The following is a 4550-nucleotide window of genomic DNA, read 5'->3' as shown; positions in this document are numbered from 1 at the left end:
TTAAGTTTAGCGCGCCGCAGGCCAAGGTAGACGCACATTTAGCTCAGCTTCACACGGTTTTAACGTGCGTCTACCTTGTGGTATATTGATGTTGAGTCTGCCCGTGGAAATTAAGAGTGCAGTATGATTGTCCGATGTGAAATAGATTTGTGGGTTTCACGGGGAAATTTTGTTAAACTTTCGATACCGAGTGTTATCGTGAATCGTGAATCATAAGTTAAATTTACAAGAAACTTAGACTGAAGGGACATTTTCCACAGTTGCTCGTTCACGTAGCCTGCTGCGCCACGGACACTCACCCCTTCGCCAAACTCCTCGGGTCCTGCGGGTGCCAAACTCGTGGCCTTTGTGACGTGGCGCAGCGAGCCCTGGAGAGGTACAACGGCGGTGCAGGGGTGGCGGAGTCGAAATAGTGGTGTAGGGGACGGTGGGGAGGGGGGGGGGCTCCCCCACTCACATCGCACCTACCTTTTCACCTTGAAACCCCCCTATTCTCTGCCCCACCTCCGGTAGCTTTCCTCCGCGCGACAGAACACAAATGTCCTCCCCACTACCTGATGCGTATATTGCTTTCTGCGACCCCCCCCCCTTACCTGCACGAGAAAACAATTCGTCGTTCCGCGCAATATTTATTGCCACCGAGTTAGCGTTTGGACTAAAAGCAGCAGAAGGGTCGGGCCAGGGTCGGGTGATAAAACCGGGGGACTTGCGCATCGCAGAGCGGAGGTACGGGAGGGAAGGAGGGTAGTGAAAGGCACGTGAGTCATCAAGCTCACACGCCCCAGTTCACCTTTAGCCCTGCGCTATTCGGGAACGCTGAACATGGGAATTACTCTGAAGCAGTTTCAGGTGCACATAAAGCCCTCTGCCTTTGGTGCACCTTTGTAACGGAGCAAAGTGACACCAGTGTCACTGCTGCGGCCGCCGGGAGGAGGCCATATGGAAAGGGGGTGAGGGGGGTGGTCCTGCTCTCAGCAAGATCAGGGCGTGCACACGCACTTGACGAAGCAGAAGCGGCTCAGCACCGCAGCGGCCGGGTGGGCTAGCAGTGCTGCTCAGGGCGCTCAGGCCGTGCTCAGGCGCTGCTTGGAGTGGAGCCGACCGGGGAGCAGCGGTCCTCTCAGCAGCGGGAGCCACTGGGTGCTGAGCCGATTTACTGCTGCGGGACCACCGTCCGCTTTTGCCCGTGACAGTTCGCTGGCCTGCACCGCGTTAGTACCCCCGGCCCACCCTGCAGCCCCGACTCGCTCGGCCGTCTGTTTGCACTTATGCCCGATTATGGCAGTGCCGTCGTGATCCCAACATAAAAAAAGTCCCCCACCCCGTCTTCCATCCCCTTCCTCTCAGGCTCCCGACTCCTCCACATTCTGGTTACTCGCTCCCCCCCCCCCCTCCTCTCTGACGACCAGCATAGTTGTTTATGTGGGGACAGCGGCCGGTCACGTCCGTCGTCAGTGAGAGTGGGATAGAGAGTGAGAGTAAGAATGAGAGTGTTGGAGAGAGTGAGAGAGAGAGAGAGAGAGAGAGAGAGAGAGAGAGAGAGAGAGAGAGAGGGGGGGGGGTGGAGGAAGAAAGGGGGGTTGGTATAGATGCAATTACGGTGAGAGGAGAGGGAGTGAGACGGGATGAGGAGACATAAGACGTGCGGATGGAAAAAGAGGGAGGGGTGAGGAAGGGTAGATGGTGTGTGTGTGGTCGCTCACTGTGAGACTGCAGGCAGGGGGACCCGGGGTCAGAGGGTGCCCTGCCAGGGTTCACCGTCGGGGTCCCTCTGAGGCCACTGATCCCGCCAGGGGACGGTGAATTCGGCGCAAGAAAATAGACACAGCATCGCACTGTAGCCGGGCACAGCAGCGGCGGCGGTGCTCGGCGCTGCGGCGAGCGCCGGCAGGGTAGGCAGCCCATCGGACTGCTAACGAGGGGCAAGGCGAAGGGACCCTCCGCGGGGGCGGAAGGAAAGAAAAGGTGATCACAGGAAACAGAGACCTTCTTCGCATCGGCAAAGGCGGGGCGCGGCAGATGATAGGAGAGGACGGAGTGCTGCTACACAAAGGAAGAGAAGTAAGTCGAGAGTCGATAGATGCAAATAGGAACAACTCTCACTCGTTCGCTCGCTGCACGAAGGCGGGGTGGCGCGCGGGGCGGCGGACGGAAAGGGGGTGAGAAGAAAACAGAGGGTAAGCTTTACAAAGGGGGCGCAGAGAGAGAGAGAGAGAGAGAGAGAGAGAGAGAGAGAGAGAGAGAGAGAGAGAGAGAGAGAGAGAGAAGCAAATGTCGGTAGGCGCAAGGGTACAGCAGCGGGGCAGAGAAGAGGCGTGGCGCCTTTACTTTTTGAATACGGAAATAGAATAAAGGCGAGTCGGCCTTCCTCCGCCGCTGCCGTAGCCGCCGCCCCGGCCGTGTACGCCTTTCTGCCGTCCATACATTATTTGAATATGGGCGCTCGCGAACGTGAAGGGGGATGGGGGGAGTGTATCCGCACTCTCACGGGGTCTCAACAACCCTCTTGTCGGGGAAGCAATTTTGAAGGGCACAGTGCGTTGTTATTTCGAAGGGCGCGTACGGAGTGTATAGGTCGAGGCTTAGTAAACAACTCATTAAAAGGTCGCGAGCTGTTCAAATAATGTTTGGAATATAGCATGTATACGTTAAAAATGATACGGATTACATCAGATTGCATTTATTATGGAAGAAAAAGTTCCTCAAATTTGTATTTAAGCCCTGATTTTGAAACGAAGCTGTAATTTGAATAATTATTACCTCTTAATGCTTAACCCGGCTTCTCTCTAGATGAAGGTACCTGCATTGTAAATGCCGGTTGTTTTGCGATTGCAAATAAAATTCTTCGTAATGCGAAGAAAATCGTTCCCAATTTGCGAAAGTAATCCTTCGTAAGACAAAGCAGACAAAATCTTCTGCAATACGAACGAGGTCTTGAAAAGAATATTAATCTGCAGAGTGCACATGCCGCTTTTTTTCTTGCATTGACAGAGTAGCCGGGTTGCTCCGTTTGTTGGGGTTAAGTACCCTTCTCCATCCCCCGCCCGGGGCTCACGGCGTCGGTAGTAGGACCTCCGGCGGGACCAAAGTCCCCTGACGGGGATGAGGCGATGAGACTCCCTAACGACCCGCTACTCGGTCGCTGGCTGCTTACGTGCCTGCGAGTGTATAACAACGAGGGCTGAGTTTACCTGCTTATCTCACGGCGTCCGCAGCCTGCAGCCGCGCCAGAGGGGCGGAAGGCGCCGCCGCCGCCGGGTGGTGGGAACCGAACCGACTAAACTTTACAGCGCATGGGGTGTGTATATGTGGGGTCACTGACACCAGGCAAGGGAAAAGGGGAGGGGGGAGGCACATGTGTTGCAACACAACAACTATGTGGAAAGTTTAAGTTTTCTTGTTACCCGATACCAGACCGGAACTTCTGAAACGGCATTTTAAACTAAAAGACAATTCGAGGACAATACCAACATTATCTGGAAATTTTTTCCCTCCATACTTTTTTTTTGTTTATCTCAATACCGTAGAGTACTTTCTTGGATTTTTCGGGTTCTCGTCTGTTGTATTTCTCTGCCTTATTTATGTCTTCTCGAGATGCCATGGCACCTCTCATTGAATATTAAAACGACACTGCGTTTTGCACTGGAGTGGCAGCGGCTTAAGGAACAATGCCACAACGAAAGCGTGTACAGGAGACGCCGCTAAGTAGGACACTGGAGCATTAACACGCACGCATTAGCGCCAACGACGCCGCGACCTGCGTGGCGGGCACCGCGCGACGCCCTCTGGGGACCTTAGCGCACCTCCCTGGGCCAGCTGGGGGCACCTTGTTCAGGATCATCTTGTTTTCGCTACCAGGCAACAACCAACAGTCGCCACTATCGTTACAGCTCCATAAAACCTGCACTGTAAAAGTGTGCAAAAATGGGGGTTTGATCAGCATTTTTTTTAAATGACAAATGTGGTAAAATTAAATTTAAATATATTGTGGAATTACAAAAAAAAAAGAGCAAAAAACATAATATCAAGACACCCTGTATGGACTAGGTATTCTTCGGAAAGCAAGAGTGAGCTTTCGCAATTCGCAATTTCACAACATAGCTTGTTAATCGTGAATTCATAGCGTTTACGAACTTGCATTCCTGCAAAGTTCAGCCTCTTATTCCAGCTCTCATAGCGCCTGGTAGGTAGGCAGCATCGTGTCTGCAGTGCATGCGCGTACTGCGGGCTGGCCTATCATGAGCATCGCAGGCGCCAGGCTCCTGTGTTTGTGTGTGCTGGTACCCAGTGTAGGAGTATAAGAGTGGCGCGTGCCCCCACTCGTTCGTTATTTCGAGATCCGCTTCCCTTATACGTGTCTTCCTTTCGTTCCCTTCCTGCCATAAGCCGGCCTAGTCGGAGACCAACCCCCCCCCGCCCCCACACACTGTATCCTGGCGCGAGGGAGTGGCGTTGACCTCACTCCAATCATCTCCTCCCTGATCTAAGTGGGCGACGGCGACCGACCACCGAACACCAGTGTGTGTGGTGGCGTGGTGAGGCGGGGTGGG

This window comes from Frankliniella occidentalis, unplaced genomic scaffold, assembly GCF_000697945.3.
Source record: "Frankliniella occidentalis isolate FOCC.00 unplaced genomic scaffold, Focc_3.1 Scaffold52, whole genome shotgun sequence".
NCBI classification, from domain to species: Eukaryota; Metazoa; Arthropoda; class Insecta; order Thysanoptera; family Thripidae; genus Frankliniella; species Frankliniella occidentalis.
Note: the sequence above shows the minus strand (reverse complement) of the source record.